This window comes from Colletes gigas, unplaced genomic scaffold (assembly GCF_013123115.1).
Source record: "Colletes gigas isolate AHSC1104 unplaced genomic scaffold, ASM1312311v1 Colletes_gigas_Sc00020, whole genome shotgun sequence".
NCBI classification, from domain to species: Eukaryota; Metazoa; Arthropoda; class Insecta; order Hymenoptera; family Colletidae; genus Colletes; species Colletes gigas.
Window position 1 is genome coordinate 1,232,582 of NW_025106649.1, and position 18,560 is coordinate 1,251,141.

At 32.0% G+C, this 18,560-nt stretch overlaps 2 protein-coding genes and 1 non-coding gene across 9 annotated transcripts in view; 2 read left to right on the top strand and 1 right to left on the bottom strand.

The window, feature by feature from the left end:
• Window positions 1-18,560, bottom strand: part of LOC122400859 — a 216,242-nt gene that overhangs the window by 157,557 nt on the left and 40,125 nt on the right. The window lies entirely within an intron of this gene.
• Trnar-ucu lies at window positions 3,252-3,324 on the top strand. The gene has a single exon. It is a non-coding gene; the product is annotated as a tRNA-Arg (tRNA).
• LOC122400858 overlaps window positions 13,314-18,560 on the top strand; it is a 47,596-nt gene continuing 42,349 nt past the window's right edge. Inside the window, exon 1 of the mRNA XM_043402572.1 lies at window positions 13,314-13,578. The gene's annotated coding sequence lies outside the window, so the exon portion shown is untranslated. The remainder of the gene's footprint in view (window positions 13,579-18,560) is intronic.

The following is an 18,560-nucleotide window of genomic DNA, read 5'->3' on the forward strand; positions in this document are numbered from 1 at the left end:
TAAAATTTTTTAAATCTCCCTACATTTAAGTTACAAAATTCTTGTAAAAGCTATCAGATCTCACAGCAGCCAACTTATTAAAAAAAGCATCAAATATATGAATCGTTGTTAGGATAACCCATCAGCCGCTATTTGAGAAACTATGTTGATATCCTTTTCATAAACGTCGAGTTCTTTGGATCTAAAATACACCTTCTGCGCCGCTGGAAGTTCTCCACTATTTTTTAAACGACGCCCACGCGAGAAGTTCTTCACAGACCGGAAAACGTGGTAATCCGTTGGAACTGCGTCTGGGCTGCATTGGGGATGGTCGATGATTTCCCAGCCGAGCGTTCCTTGGACCTGGTGCGTCGTTTGTCTTGATTTATGCGACTTGGCTTTATCATGAAGAAGGTATTACAGGTCATCGCCACTCTCCAGTGGCTTCCATTCGTCGTAAAACTCCTCGAACTTGATCCAGGTGTCTGCACCGAATACAATACTTCCCTTTTCTCATCACTGTTTCAGACCTCATTCTCATCACTTAACTCTCTTCTTGAAATTGCACGAATAAGATCGTCTGTGTGTTTGTGAAAAATTCTTTCGATTTTTTATGATCTCAGAATGATTATTAGATTCCTGTGTCCACAACACTGTCCCTTTTCTCATCACTGTTTCAGATCTCATTCTCATCACTTAACTCTCTTCTTGAAATTGCACGAATAAGATCGTCTGTGTGTTTGTGAAAAATCTTTCGATTTTTTATGATCTCAGAATGATTATTAGATTCCTGTGTCCACAACACTGTCCCTTTTCTCATCACTGTTTCAGATCTCATTCTCATCACTTAACTCTCTTCTTGAAATTGCACGAATAAAATCGTCTGTATGTTTGTGAAAAATTCTTTGGATTTTTTGTGATCTAAGATTGATTATTAGATTTCTGTGCTCATTTAAAATACCACTGATACTTCCAAAGAAGATGATTTCGATATTTTTTAACGATTTAATTATTATAAAATCACGTTTACCAATTGGCCTAATTTTCTCGCCTGTGAGCGATTGAAAACGTCTCAGAAGCGTTCGTAGAATTTATGGTTGGAGAAAAGTTCGACGTCTGGGACGCGTCAATCCAACACAAGGGATTAATCACTTAACCGCCGCGACCAAGTAAACTCGGGCAATATGGCCGCCAAATAAACAAGCGAAACCACGTTGACTAGGATAACAGAGATTAGCATAAAAGGAGAAAGATAACATTCAAAGTAGACGTTTTTAAACGTGTTTTTAGAATTTTTGAATATTTAAAGAATTACAGCAATATCGTGATTTCAAATCGGCTGCTGGAAAATGGCGGCGCACCCTGGGGCGAATACAAGGACGAACAATTTTGAAATATGTTCGACTTTTTAATTGAACATTGACGCCGCTAACGAGGAAAGTTTGGGAACGTAGGAATTCAGAAAATTTAGAAACATCGCGCGCAAATAGAGTAGCTCGTCCGTAGAACTATTGTTCGTCGGTACAATTACGGTTTAAAGAGGCAATGTCACTGAAAAAATGTAGAATTTTTCAGCAGCTGCAGAACTGCCAGGAATTATCGAAACGAAATCTAAACGAAAATTGCATCCTTTTTTATGTTTACTTAAACTAAGTATAATTAGTTATCTAAAAGTTCAGTTTTTGTATTTTGTAAATGTTAAAAATATTTGAAAAATCAATACATAAATAAATTATAAGTTCCAATATCAATTCTATTTTGTTTTACACCTATTTCTACCTCGACTGTAAAAATATTATATTTGTACACTAATCGAGTTTTAACCGTATAATTAATAAATATTCAATTTATGTGTCTCATTTTTTGTTTAAATTAGTAAATCCTCGATACACAATAATGTGTTTTATTTATAACCTTGTACATATTTTATTCATATATGAAATAAAATTGTCTACTAGATGTATAGTAAGAAGAAAGGAAGATTAGCCATTTATAATTGCTATCGAGATAAATACTGTAATGTATAAGAATATTTTAAGTACCGAAATTAATTACTGGGAATCTGAATAATTGTTGAATTGCAATGTTTCGATGAAAGCGTTCATATGGTTGCACCGAAGCTTCCATTGCTATTTGCGCGAGTCCTCCGAGATATCTTTCCAATAAATCATTCGCTGACAAATCTTCATATATGGGTCGGATTACCTCTTGTAGCTTATCATTAAGAGGTGGTTCGTGACAGAGCTCGCGAAGCTTTGCGACGTCCATTTAAGCCAGCTATCCTTTGCGATAGGACAGTTGCCATACTGCAGTCTCACTGGGTGGAGCACTTATGATAACAACTTCTCCAACCGATTTTTTTGCGTATGTATTTCCGATAGAGTTCGGGTTCGCATTGGCGATCCAAAGTGGAGCCTCGATTATCCATGGTAATGGGGGTAAAATTACCAGGTATAAAAAGGTACTCTTTCACACATTATCCACCTATGTCTCTCAATTTTCCCTTCTCATTACAGTCTCAATTTCCTTTCTTGTCCTTCCAACCGCTTCCAACCATTTCCCCACTATTTCCCTATCATCTTATGTTAACGGTGGATTCAAGGAGGTACAGGGGACTTCAAATCCTCTTGAAATTTCTCATTCTATTTATAGTATAATTCCTGAGAAAGAGAATTCTCGTATCCTCGATATCTCAAATTTTTCAGTCTCTCCCTTCAAACCCAGATTCGTCACTGTCTGATATTTTCTTTGTTCTCCACCCTAATGTCCTCCTACATTCTACTAGAGACACTTCAACAGTTGAAGAAAAGAAAACTGAATGGAGATGAGCAGATCATTGTATCTGGAGTATAGTTTCACTTATAAACTGATAGTGTACAGATTGATTCTTATTTAAAAGCAAGAGAATTTGCTGGGAAACTTTATTTAAGATTGTCAAGGAACACGTGGATGAATATTATCATATAGAGATATTCTATGTAAAATTCTATAAAATTTTAATTTTAGTTATTTTATCTAACGTCTTTATTATACTAAGCCTGTTGCATTGTAAACGTTAAATAAAGCATACACGGAGCTATTTTTAAACCTAACCTTATTTGATATGTATGGTCGTTCCAGTCAGGTTTTTAATATATTTACATACGGTATATCGCATGAATAAATGAAAACACGATTCGTGTCAGTTAAATAAATTTAAAAATAAACATTTCTCTATCGATGTGCTTGGTACCTTAATTATTCTACTATTATAAAGTCGTGAAGGAAATGTAGTCCCTTTGGCGCAGAGGATAGCGCGTTGGACTTCTAATCCAAAGGTCGCGGGTTCGATCCCCGCAAGGGATGATTGTGTGTTTTGCTTTCCATAAACAATTGTGTGGCATATACATATTTTTTGTTAAAAAAAAGAAAATTACCATTTGCCAAAGAATCGAAAGAAAGTAAATTATATTTTTGTAACGACAAAATATTCCACAAAGTAATTAAATCAAGTCAACATGATTTTAATTGTGAAATATATCACATTTGTTGTCAATGTCAAATATATGGCATAAAAAAAATCTTCATATTAAATCAACATGTTTTATTCCTAAAAATTCTTTCCTCGTGTCTGAATGAAAAATATTCTATACCTTTGTTTCTTCCAAATGATAAATCTAAAACAAACGCGTAACAGACAACAGTAATTAAACAAAATATTTATACTTTTAAGAAAATTCAATGTAAATTTCATTAAATGATTATTTTTTAAACTTAGTTGAGAGTTTAAACCTTAGATTAAATCTAGAAAAAACAGAAAATAAATATCGTTGACTCCACAACGGTTTTAGCAGATTTCATAAATTTTCCAGAGAGTAAACAACCATTTCAAACTTTGCTCCAGCCACTTGGGGGTCTTTTAGTCTAGACTGCCTTAGGCAAAGTGAAAGTTTGTATTTGTTTTTTAAATATGTCGAGGGTGTCGTTTAACTGAAATTTAAATTCGTATACAAGGTGTCCCACACAACAGGGGATGCAAATATTTAATATAAAATTTCTTCTAAACAATTCTAGAATGTACAAATTGTTTGTGTTGTGTTAATAAATATTTTTACTAATACTAATGACGCTCACTGTATATCGTAACATTGACAGATTCGTATCTTATCTATCGTGCAGGTTTATACAGAGCTGAAACGAGCACTTAATATGTGCATACCTTATTGTGTGTTAGAAGTCATAACGAGTCGGTATTCAAATTAGAAAATGGCATTTAATTCGCTCGTCGAATATAGTCGAAGCAAATCGTCTATATTTAGATCGTTTCTCCAATGGCCGTTTGCCAAATGAGAAAACATTAAAAAAATTACACGAACGCTTTTCAGATACAGGTTCGTTTAAAATGTTGATTGCCATGTCACCCGCATGTGGGTGGTTCGTAAAATCCTCTGGGAAACGTATACGGTCGAATGCGGGTGACGTTCATGCTATATCATTGTCTCTAGTTCTGCACAAAATTCAATTTCGAATTCGTTTTATTGATTTTGGCACGTCCATCGAAAGAACAATTTTAACTCATTTTTTCAGACGATTTTACACAGAAAAAAGCTGCGCAATTTCAATTCTATTCAAAGTGTCATTACTTTGTTCGAACAATTTTTTTCCAATGTAAAAATGGGTTCAAAATTCAAGTAATTTTTCGTCAATTTAATCTATATTTAGTGGTTCCTTTAGAAATAATTTATTTTGGAACTTGAAATTTGATTGTTTGATTCATAAACCCCCAAAGTCGTAGTCCCCTTTTTGCAACACTCTGTACAGGTAAAAAGAAAAATAAAACAAGTATGTTTTTGTTCGTTCGACTGTTCCAACATACGAGCCTTTGGTCCGTACGAATAAAAGTAACGGAAATGCTCATTAGCACATGGTAGAAGTAAAAGCAAACGCTTCGAGCAAAAGGTAAAAGTGAAAGCATTTCCTCCGTTTGGTATGAATAACGATTATTCCTATTATTTCGTTTTTTTTCCTCGTCGAATTGTTTGTCGCGGAAATACTGCTTTATCCGGGAACTACGGCCATTGCTCGTCCCTTGTTATTGAAGACTTGGAGTTCCACGAAACTGACTCGTTTTCAAAGAATATAAATCTAATAAATACAAAATCATTTTTCATATGGTCTTTAGATACAAATCTAAAGACCATTATTATTGCTTTGAAATATCCGTCAACCTTTAACATACTTTAAAGCCATTGAAATTGACGATGTCGTTACCAACCTAAAGAATTATTATTATTGTTAAGCAAAAGGTTTACAAGATCTCGTAAAGGCTTTTAATAATTCAATCTTGAAGACTACGAGCGAGCAACCATTGTTTTCCATTCAGAAACGTTCGTGAATGATATATACAGTGAATTTATAAACATTGTAAACAATTACAAACATTTTCTCTAATTAAATCTCTATTTGCAGCGTACTGCCATTTTAGCATTTTTTTTCTTTAACGTACATAAAGTGAGTATACATAAAACAAAAAGATTATTACTGCATGGAAATTACTACCAAGAAATTGTTTATTAAAATAAAGAACGAGATCTATCCAATTTTCCCCCAGTAATGAGTTCGTCGGAAAAACAAGCTGGTTATACAATACACGTGCCTGAACTTCATATTGACTAATAAAAAATACAAAAGAGATCATAATAGTCTGATACACCAGTTTGTAGTCGCGCGGAATTATGGTTGTTTTCCCTCACGATCGAAGCTCGATAGACTATCGTGATTTAGAAGCTGAAGAAAAATTATTGACTCGTTGACAAGTGGTTGGTGATGGAATAATAAACAGAGCAGAACGCGTTTTTATTATTCAATTTTTAAACGCGATCGGCTAAATCGATAACCGAAAATAATAGTGATTATTCTTAACCACAGACTGGAAACGATTTTTTGATGTAATCGGGAACTTTTAGAAAATCTAAACCAGATCTAAACTAACACGTTATTTACGAAATTAAAACTTCGTAAAAATTCTTAACAAAAAAGCTGTTAAAAACGAAAAATATGACGAACGAAATATTTCATTATATAATCAAGGAAAATTATTCGAACTTTTATTTCGTCGACTCTACGTTTCGAGTGACGATTGTAAATGTTAATTAAATTGTTCGTTTTCTTTTGCGTGAAATATATACAACTTTTACGTTTTTGAGAATATTGACGGGTCTGTGTAAGTTAATTAAATAAATTATAATGAAAATAGTGTTAATGCATGGTGTGCGTTTGTGTTTTTGTCACGGACTGTAGTATAAGAGGTATTATAGTCGCATCAAACTCAATTGGTCGCTCAAGGCCACTTCTCTGACTGTAAATTACGGTAGTTACAACTTCTATTTTTACAACTTGCCTCCCCGACAATGATAAATAGAGAGCGTGTGCCTGCAATTTCGCACGAAGAAATAAGAGATAGAACGAAGTGACTGCCAGGCTGCATGGTGGGAATAAATGTTGAAAAAGGGACCACATGATGTGTTAGGTATTGATTTAAATAACGCTTCCTTGGAACACTCGATAGTTTCGATTTTAAGCAATGAAGATCGTATCGTACTCTTTGAAGCATGATGGTGGCCCTAATATCTATATTGAAACTTTACAAAATAGTGCATTGTTCTTATTCCATGAACAATATTAATAGAATAAATTGAAGTAATTCTAAATTTTTGTGTTAAATATTTCTTTAATTTTAAGTTAATAATTTACATGGCAATGACTAACATTAACGTGTTTACTTATTTACTGTTAATCATGAATTTCTATCCTGATAGTGCATACAGTGAGTCAAAATTATATACCATAAAAACGTTCAGAGATGGTAGAAAAAGTATGATTAATAAATATCATAAAAGTATCTATATTTACTATATAATAATATTGATAGAGTTTTTTTAAATCTAATAAAAATTAAGTGGCTCAGTCTGGAAGCCATCTTGTATTTTGTATTGTTTCTTGTATAAAATAATATTAGACAATCTAAATTAATTTCTCTCTTTAATCACTTGCAAGAAAAATGCAAGAATATTTAAAGACTAATCTCTACATAGGTAAGGAATTAAAAAAAAATAAATTATCAGTGTGAAATTTCCTGTAATGTTTACTTTCTTAATTTCTTAAAACGTAAGTCTTCAATTGTGGGAATGAATTGAAATGGAAGCAATAGGAATGGAGCATGAAGAGAACAGCGAGGGAAATTAAACTTAGGCCAGGTGGAAATGAAGAATAAGTAATGAAGGTCCAATGTAGAAATGTGACTACGTATGTATAAAGCGAACAAAAGGTTACCTTATAAATTCAAAGAAGAATTATATCAATTATTATTTCTGTTATCCAAAAATTATCTAATATGTCCCCCAAACAAAAAAGTATCTTCGATAAAATATAAAACAGATCGATGCATAAATCGACGTTGATTGGGCTCTTCTTAATTTTTGAGTTAATTGAATCAAGCTATTTTTAATTTTCATAAGCTCAGCGATGCACCACAATAAATAACATAGTGCCATCTGAAGATATAAATATCATTTTAGTAATGCATTCATAAATATTGGATCACACGATAGAAAGGCATTTATTTTAAATCTCATCCACCAGTAGATTTAGAAAAATAAATAAAACCAAAGTTTATAAGCTTAACTAATATACATATATTAAACGATGTTCAATATTATACCACATATTGCTTACCATGAGGTTAATAGAAGGTTAATGTCTGTACTTCACCGGTATATGAAAAGTTACACCCCAGATATGGTAATAGTGTTCTTTTTCATTAATTATTCTCTTTTTTCCATCGCGTTGATGAGCCCCTAGCCAGAGAGTCTCGACGTGGTGCAACGTTTACTTCCGTGTAACGCTGATCTTGAGAGCAGAGGTATGTTGGAGAGAATATGATACACGGGTAGCGTGAGTTGGAAAGACAGAGTATGGAAGAACATCAGAGTAGAGGACAAAGGAAATATCAGACGACAGAGGAATAGCGACGAAATAGATGAAACAAGTGAAAAAAGAAAGAAAGAAAATGGAGATTCTTTTCTTATTATGAATTACTTTCATTCAACAGCTTTGAGAATGAATCACAACAATAAACGGTTGAGAGGAAAAAAACATCATCATTAATTTATCTCAATAATTGTGTAATCTTTCAAAAAGAAACGCAAAAATTAACAATCATAACGTTGGAAACAAAAATGTATTATTGTTCTACAGTACATATTAAATTTGTTCGTTATCATTTTTAAAAATAGTTTAATTTGGAAAACGTTAATTTTGGAGACTTTCTTTTGAAAATCAAAGAAAATCTAATTTAAAAATTTGTGTTAATGTTAATTTACAAAATTAAATAGCCGGAACTAGTGTTTGCATAGTGTAGCTCCATTTCTTTTATGTGTTTCAAGAATTTTCTGCGCCGCTTATTGGAGCAGCGTAATCGTATCCTGATGGAATAATTTCCACTTTCAAGCAGGAATTTTTATACTCGATTCAAATAACGGAATCACCCTCCCCATTATTATATTTCTTATGCGCGAGCGATCGTGGACTCCGTATGGTCGATATATTATACAATAACTAAGTATAAAAATCTAGGTGAACAAAATTATGAAACAACGAGGAATAATATAATCATTATTCTGCAATTTTGTAAAAGATTCCTATACGATAGAATTGCAAATAACATATATACATACATCGTACGAAACAAATAAATTAACAATTTTATATTATTTATGTCAACTAGATCTGTCAACAACAAAATTACAGTCATTAAAAAATGCTCAAAAAGGCGTACAAAAAAAATGTTATTACTTTAAAGAACCCTTTTAAACATGTTATGTGTTTGCATGATTTCCAGCCACAAATTCTTACAATAATCGAGGTTCTACTTTACGAAGCATAGTTTTTAAAGCATTGATTATTAGAGCTCTTATAGACATGTTGCTCATAAAATAACGTTTACAAAGGTGTTACACGAATTCTATATTTTTATTAATTGCATTTAATAATAAATTTGTAGTTAAATTATGAAACGGTAACTCCAAAAGCAGCCTGTTGTCCGAATATCTTACTGAGCATGTAAATAGCATCGTAGGTGTAGGGAAAGTGGATCACAACAGAAGACGAAGGCCTAATCGTTCATTTCCGTGAGCAGTCTTTCCGCGCTACAATTGCAAATTACCGTACGTCGCGAAGTACTCGAATTACAGAAATTGTTTTCAACTTCGGAAAATTCGGCGAATATATCAGGCAACGATAAATAATTTGTTTTGTTTGAAGTATGATTTTGATATACAGGGTGTTCGGCCACCTCTAGCAAAAATTTTAATGAGCGATAGTAGAGGCCAAAATAAGACGAAAATCAAGAATACCAATTTGTTGATGGAAGCTTCGTTAAAAAGTTATTAACGTTTGAAGTGCCGCCCTTACTGAATTTTTTTCTCGAAAATGCGCAAGATTTCGGGGGTATGTCTATTCACCAAAAATGACTGTAATTGAACCCTACAACCGAAAATAATTTTTCCACAACGATTTGCAATTTTTTAATTTTCTCGAATAATTTCACACCTTCTCTATTTTTTTTCTCGAAAGTGGGCAGGATTTCGTGGGTATGTCTAATGACAAAAACTGATTGTAATTGACCCCCGCAACCGAAAATAATTTTTCCACAACGATTTGCAATTTTTTTTCTCCGTTGAAAAATTTAGGCACCTTATTGGATTTTCAGTAAGGAATTTTTTTCTCGAAAGTGCGTACAATTTCGGAGGTATGTGTAATGATAAAAAATGATTGTAATTGATCCCCGCAACCGAAAATAATTTTTTTAGAACGATTTGAAAAATTTTTTTTCGCCGAAAAATTTCAGCACCTACTCGATTTTTTTTCTCGAAAGTAGATAGGATTTCGGAGGTATGTGTACTCACCAAAAATGATTGTAGTTGACCCCCGCAACCGAAAATAATTTTTCCAGAACGATTTGAAATTTTTGAATTTAATTGTTAATAACTTTTTAACGAAGCTTCCATCAACAAATTAGTATTCTTGATTTTCGTCTTATTTTGGCCTCTACTATCGCTCATTAAAATTTTTGCTAGAGGTGGCCGAACACCCTGTATAACTTCACTGCTGTTCAAAAACTGTTGAAATCGCCCCTCGTCAAACCGCTGCAATGTTCAACGAAGTTCATTATCCCATATTAAAGGTAATGAAAATGATGGGCATCGTGATTGGACGACAATGTAGGGAAGCAGTGATTTATTGAATTGTCGAGGACAAGAGGGATTGTGGATTTTGGTCATCGAGTCTGCGTTTCGAGTTTTCATTAAGAACTAACATTGATATGATATATAAAAATACAACACTAATATAATAAGAGAATAAAAAATATATTTACAATATAAAATAACGCGAGAGTTTGCGACGAGGACTCAGTGAATTATTATTACTTTAGACATTTATTTTTAATTTTATTTTTTGATCATTTAAAGTGATTGTTAATTTCCATAATAAAAAAATTGCTAATGAGAGCTTCATTGTTCCGAGAATATTGAAAATACTAGGATTCACAAAATAGAAAAACGACCTGAAAAGTCTATTTCAAAGAAAAAGCGTACAGTACGGACTAGAAATAGCGTATCAAATGTTCAGATCCATTTTTCACGGTATAACAATCGTGAAACTTCATCAAAAACTTCAAACGGTTTCGCTTTTTTTTCAAATTGGTCTGCAGGCACGCTTCAAAACTAATAGACCAATCAACTTCATTCAAAGTCGAGTCGATCCGTTATAGCTTCGTCTGGGGATTGTATTTGTTAGTTTAATTAATAAAATTTTGATCGGAGCTCGGTCCCTTCGTAATTCAAAATATACGGCGTCGAAGTTAAGCGTGCTGGAATATTTCTGTTACTGCATTTAGGTCAATTTTACGTTATTGAAGATGACGCAGATGGAGGTCAAAACATTTAAGGTATTAAATAAGTTAAAATTATATACAGTTATTAATGTTATAGCTGTTTATGAGCAAACAAGCAAAGTTTTCAAATATTTCTGTTACTCTATTTGGGACAATTATATGTTATTGAAGATTATGACGTTAAATAAAGATCGAAACGTTTAATGGATTCAATAAGTTAAATTGTTTATACAGTTATTGATGTTGTCTCTGTTTGTTTGTAAACAAGCAAACTGTTTACATATTTCTGTTACTATATTTACGTTAATTACGCGTTTTTAAGGATGATGACAAATAAAAGACGAAACGTTCAATGGATCCAATAAGTTAAATTGTTTATAGAGTTATTAGTCTTGTATCTGTTTATAAGTAAACAAGCAAACTGTTTCAATATTTCTGTTACTGCACCCAGACCAATTTTACATTACTGAAGATAACAAAAATGGCAGTTTAAATGTCTAGTGTCACGAATAAGTCAAAAAGTAGTTTATACAAATATTAACGTTGAATTTCTTCATTTATAAACAAGCAAACTATAATATTTGTATATCTGTAAATAAATATAGAAATATAATTATAAGGTTGTCAAAGATACGTATATGGAACCAGAAGCCATCCGAGGCTGGAAGGACTAACTATGGATTGGATCATATAAAGAAATAAAAAGATAAGCAAACTGCCCAAATATTTCTATTGCTACATTTAAGTCAGTTTAGTAGCCTAATAAGTAATAAGTGTCAATTTTATGTTATTGAAGATGGCGTAGATGGAGGTCAAAACATTCAAGGTATTAAATAAGTTAAAATGATATACAGTTATTAATGTTATAGCTGTTTATGAGCAAACAAGCAAAGTTTTCAAATATTTCTGTTACTGTATTTGGGACAATTATATGTTACTGAAGATTATGACTTTAAATAAAGATCGAAAAGTTTAATGTATTAAATAGGTTAAACTGCTTATACGGTAATTATTGTTATGTCTGCTGTTAATTACGCGTTTTTAAGGATGATGACAAATAAAAGACGAAACGTTCAATGGAATCAATAAGTTAAATTGTTTATAGAGTTATTAGTCTTGTATCTGTTTATAAGTAAACAAACAAACTGTTTCAATATTTCTGTTACTGTACCCAGATCAATTTTACATTACTGAAGATGACAAAAATGGCAGTTTAAACGTCTAGTGCCACGTTTAAGTCAAAAAGTAGTTTATACAAATATTAATGTTGAATTTCTTCATTTATAAACAAGCAAACTATAATATTTGCATATCTGTAAATAAATAAGTTTAAACGTCTAGAGCCATGAATAAGTCAAAAAGTAGTTTATACAAATATTAACGTTGAATTTCTTCATTTATAAACAAGCAAACTAATATTTGCATATCTGTAAATAAATAAGATTAAACGTCTAGAGCCACGAATAAGTCAAAAAGTAGTTTATACAAATATTAACGTTGAATTTCTTCATTTATAAACAAACAAACTATAATATTTATATATCTGTAAATAAATAAGTTTAAACGTCTAGAGCCACGAATAAGTCTAAAAGTAGTTTATATAAATATTAACGTTGAATTTCTTCATTTATAAACGAGCAAACTATAATATTTGTATATCTGTAAATAAATATAGAAATATAATTATAAGGTTGTCAAAGATACGTATATGGAACCGGAAGCCATCCGAGGCTGAAAGGACTAACTATGGATTGGATCAAATAAAGAAATAAAAAGATGTGAAAAAAAATAAGCAAACTGCCCAAATATTTCTGTTACTACATTTAGGTCAGTTTAGTAACCTAAAAAGTAGACTGCGGATGTTTATGCATTTATAGAAAATTTTAATCCTCAAAAAACTACAGAATGCATTTAATATGCAAAGATATAAATAATACCTAAAGTAAGATACGAATTATTATATTTAGAGGTTGAGGCAGCCCTCTGCGAAGCTTCCGTTTCATTAATTCTATAAAAATTGAATTTGCATAAAGATCCGCAGTCTGCTAATAAGTAATACGTGTCAATTTTATAACACAAATGAATGTCCAAAGATTGAACGCCATAAGTAAATGAAAGAATTCTTTCGAAGGTGATCGATGGTAAATGCGTTCGTCTGCAAATAAGGAAATCTCGTTGTCAAACTAATTTTCGTCGTCGCGAGGCACGAAATTTCGTTCGAAATGGATGGGTATAGCAATCGCGATCACATGCTTTCACGTTCGAGGCAGGGTCGCGAGGAACTCACCTGGTGGGTTCCGCGCGAGCCTATCAGAGGGATGAGTTTAAAGAGGCCGCGCGGTGGAGGTTCGGTTCGCGTGTGCCCTGATGTGGAAAGCCGGTTAGTCGGTCTGAATCCTCCGTGCCGGCTGCATTTACTGGAACGCCTCCAGTCCCTTTCGAGGTGTACGCGTTTTCTACGTTCCGGCCAGGGAACCTTTCCACGAATTCGATCGGAAGGAATCGCCGTTCGGAGGATTTTTACGCTCGCGCGAAAACGACGGACATCGGCCGTGACAATTTGCGATGTGAACGAATGGTTTTGTCCCGGTGTACGTATTTGCGATGTGAAGTGCACGTGGCTGGGGATTTATAGCGATCGAGACCGGGGCCTGCGCGCGAGAAAAGTACGTTGATTTTTGTTTTCATTATAACGCGTCCAATTACGCGCGCGCGCGATACGATTTCCAAAGGTCGTTTCGAAATTTACTTTGTATATATTTACAGGGAATTACAGTACACGGTATCACGCCGTTATCGGGGATAATTAAGATAACAGTAAGTCCGCTATTTATTCGGTTAATTGCTCCCGAAGGTTTTCGCTTAATTATAGAAATTATACACATGGAGGGACTTTCAATATAGAATTTATCATTTAAAAATTTCGTGGAAAGTAAACAGGGATATATTCTGAAAAAAAGTTTTGCGATTTGCGAAAGTGAAAAGTTTATTTTTATTTTTAAATTAGTGAACTGGTTCGAAGTAATAAATGTGAGCTGGATTTTTTCATCATCGAAGTCTGAATTATTCAATATTTAAATATATGAGGATTACATATACGGTCAATTTTTAAATTTTGTGGAAATTAAACAAGAACAATCAGTGAAAAGTTTATTTTATAAATGGAAAAAATTCTTATCTAGTTATGAATGTCAAATAACGAATAAAAGATAAACAACTTTTTGTTCGTTATTCGTAAAGTGAAAAGTTTGAATTACAGAATGAAAATTGAACTGGTTCGAACTATTAAATGTGAGCTGGGTTTTTTCATCATCGAATGGAACTTTGCACGTCTCTGAATTATTTAATATGTAAATATACCAGGATCTAAGTGGGGATACAACCGCGTCTCTACGAGTGTCTGGCTCTCTCGATCCTTTTTTCGTACTCGAGACTCCCGGGAGTAAAAAGATCCGGGAAATTCCCGGAAGCCAGGATTCTTGCTCGTCATGTATTTATTTATATTAAAAATGAATCATATTTCTGGTTAACTTGATCTCATTGTATTTGACAAGACACTGTATAATTAATCGCTGAATCTCTATTTCTCAAAATGGGTATTTATGTTCCAAACAAGTGCATTTTTGATTAAAATTTCAATTTTTTAATTTTAAATAAAACATTTTTACCCTCATCAGTCAATTTTACACTTATCGAATATGCAAAGCCAAGATTTCCCAATCTATGAAAAGTGTAAATAAAATATTAATTATCTCTATGTTCGATAAAATCATAATCAAGATTTACACTGATATTATATATCTAAAATAAACATTGAAAGTATTCTAAATACGTAGCTCGGAAACCCCATGAGTCCCTAGGAATTTAATAATTAAAAAAAACGTCAAACGTATAGAAATCTCGATATTATTTTGCTCGGTAATGTTAAAATTACAAAAAAATTAGATTATTCCGATGAGAGAATTTTTTGTCGCCCGGCTTGGACAAAACGTTCTGGTCTTTAAACTTACAGCAGTAACCGTTGAGAGTGCAATTAATGCCTTATATGTATCTGATAAAATAAAATTACAAATGCTGGTTTCCACGCTCGTAGTATGAATATAAATCGCGTATCCGTTATATTCATGAAATCCAGGAGAAAAGATTAATCGCGAAGGTAAAGCAATTACCAGCTCGTAAGGCGAACGATGAAACCCCATCATCTTGGACTAGGATATTAGAAATAAATATTTCGAGGCAGATTTAATGCAAGTGTAACGTAACCCTGGCTTGTGTTGTCCTTCACGGTTTCGAGGATATGCCTCGGTGATATATATACGTCAGTGATGTATAAATTGCCATCGTTAACCGTAACTGGATCTGCGCCGCGTACGAACTTCGTGGGGTTATATAAACCGCGATATTAGATTGTTAATACTTAGTATTAAATAGCAAGTTCGTTAACGAGTCTCATTTACGTTTCTATAAATTATTCATTAAATTTTAAATATCTGATAACACAATAATGGCGTAAACCTTCAAGTTCGAACTGTAAAGTGTAGCCTTCCGCATTACAATCTCATTTTCGTCGAAGATTTAAATTTAAAAAATATAAGTTTTAGTCTAGAAAATTTATCTACTAGTCTTTGGTAAATATTTCACAAATTTAATCAATTTAGAATTATTAAGACTGTTTTAATTAAATCTGTTCCGAATTAAAGAGTATGTAAATAGCAAACATTAAGATTTAAATTTAAAAAATATAATTTTTAGTCTAGAAAGTTTATCTACTAGTCTTTGGTAAATATTTCACAAATTTAATCAATTTAGAATTATTAAAACTGTTTTAATTAAATCTGTTCCGAATTAAAGAGTATGTAAATAGCAAACATTAAAATTTAAATTTAAAAAATATAATTTTTAGTCTAGAAAGTTTATCTACTAGTCTTTGGTAAATATTTCTCAAATTTAATCAATTTACAATTATTGAGACTGTTTTAATTAAATCTGGTCCGAATTAAAAAGTATGTAAATGGCAAACATTAAGATTTAAATTTAAAAAATATAATTTTTGGTCTAGAAAGTTTATCTACTAGTCTTTAGTAAATATTTCACAAATTTAATCAATTTAGAATTATTAAAACTGTTTTAATTAAATCTGTTCTGAGTTAAGAAGTATGCAAATAGCAAACATAAAGATTTAAATTTAAAAAAATATAATTTTTTGTCTAGAAAGTTTGTGTACTAGTCTTTGGTAAATATTTCTTTTCGATCAATTTACAATTGGTGAGAGTGTTCGAATGTTATTAGAAATGATAAATTATTTTTGAATCACGTCTGATCGATCGAACGTTTCGACGATTTTTGAAAGTGTTCGTGAAATTTGGATGTTGTTGTTTATTTACTATCGTCTGATAATAGGTGTCTGGCACGAATGCCCAGTATACGTTGCAGCTTACTGCATTTGAAAGAACATCTGTTTCCTGGGAACAAGAACGCTGTAATTGAGGATCGCATATATCAAAGTCAGTCGAGGCGTGCGTGAGTTAGATCTCACATCTTTTCAGAATGTACGGAAGACGGATTGGACGCAATTATTTTCTCGAACTTGATATTTCCACGCCGAACAAAAATAATTTCAATATTAAATAATTTTTATAGCCTTATGGTTTTATTTTATTTTCTTCCTTCGTAATAAGACACTTTCATAAGTTTCTGTTTTCTACTTTTCAGTCAAACTTTGGTCTTACGGAGGTTCAAAATCCTCGTGAATATCGTATTTTTCTATTTAAAAAAACTAAAGAAGCTTATGTGCATTCTTTACAAAATTTTTTTCTGTGACTCTTAAAGATTGTCAATGAAAAGGATTCGAAACTCTTTGAGAGGAACTTTTGGTAGTTTGGTGTCCCCTTACTTATTGCATTTTTGGATCTTTCCTTTGTCTGCTGCAATAAAATACACCTTGGTAAAAAGGATCTCTTTGGTGTTTTATCTAGTTATTTGTTAATCGATCTTTTTGGGACTTTCACACTGTTTCAAATTATTCTTGAAATCGGTTCATTTCATTATAAGTTTGATCTAGCTCTATCATTTGTTTAAAGATGTTTTTAATTGGTCTAAACCATATATTACACCTGAGAAGGTTCATAAATTTTTGTGAAATATAGTGAATAAGGAATGAAATTAATTTTAGTTTCAATCGATATAATTAAATAATATAAAAATTTATCTTAAAATAACTATTGCAATGGTTTGTTTTAATTACACTGTTAAATTATAAAATACTAAAAATAATAAACAATGTAATTAGCCTCGAAAAATGTTTAATTCTAGAATATGTTTAAAGAATATTTTTCTACTCGAAAAAAATTAATATTAATGTTATTCATAAAAACTTAAGAAACATCCTGAATACAGAATTAAATTAATTCTAGTTTCAATCAATATAACCAAATACATAGTATACAAATTTTCCTGCAAATTAATCTCAAAACAACTTTGCTTAATAATTTATTTAATATCTTTGTATCATAATCTTAACAAAACCGTCTAGTTGTAGGTCCTAAAAATTCAATATTGACAAGATTGAGATTTTTCTTACAAAGAAAACTACTAAAGGCATAAATTAATTTTTTTTTTAAATGCCTGTACAAAATTGCCAATTCCTGTGTACTATGAGCGATAACTTAACCTATTGTCTAAATTATACGGTTAAACCGTGTACGTTAATTACCATGATTTTTACAATTTTATGAGGAACAACCCATTCACCAGAAGAAATTTGAACTAATCCAATCGACCGTGCGAATGTTCCCAAAGTGCAATTAAGAACCCGCAAGAAAAAGTGAATCGAACGTACCGTTAATCCAACGTTAATTCCGCGCCAAATGCGGAGCAATTAACAAAAGCAAATACATCGCAAAAATCTAATTTGAAGAACTAATTATCCACTCAAATTCATCAAATTTTCTTTTCACTCCCTAAGATTAACATAAACATTGTTCTCTGATCAAACTGTGATATTAAAATTAACACATAAACTCTAAATATACAGGGTGCTCGGTCACCCCCTGGAAAAAATTTTAATAGGAGATTCGTTGATTTGATGGGAGATTTTAATGGGCAATTTGTTGATTGAGGCTTCGTTAAAAAATTATTAAAAAATTAAATTAAAAAATGTCAAATCGTTCTGGAAAAATTATTTTCGATTTCGGGCGCCAATTACAATCATTTTAGGTCATTTGACATACTCTCGAAATCCTATCCACTTTCGAGAAAAAAATTCAGGAAGGTCGACAAAATTAAAAAATTTCAAATCGTTCTGGAAAAATTATTTTTGGTTTTGGGGGCCAATTACAATTATTTTTGGTGAATAGACATACCACCGAAATCCTTCGCACTTTCGAGAAAAAAATTCAAGAAGGTCGACAAAATTAAAAAATTTCAAATCGTTCTGGAAAAATTATTTTCGGTTTCGGGGGCCAATTACAATCATTTTTGGTGAATACACATACCTCCGAAATTCTTCGCACTTTCGAGGAAAAAATTCAGGAAAGTTGACAAAATTAAAAAATTTCAAATCGTTCTGGAAAAATTATTTTCGCTTTTGAGGACCAATTACAATTATTTTTGGTGAATACACATACCCCCGAAATGCTACGCACTTTCG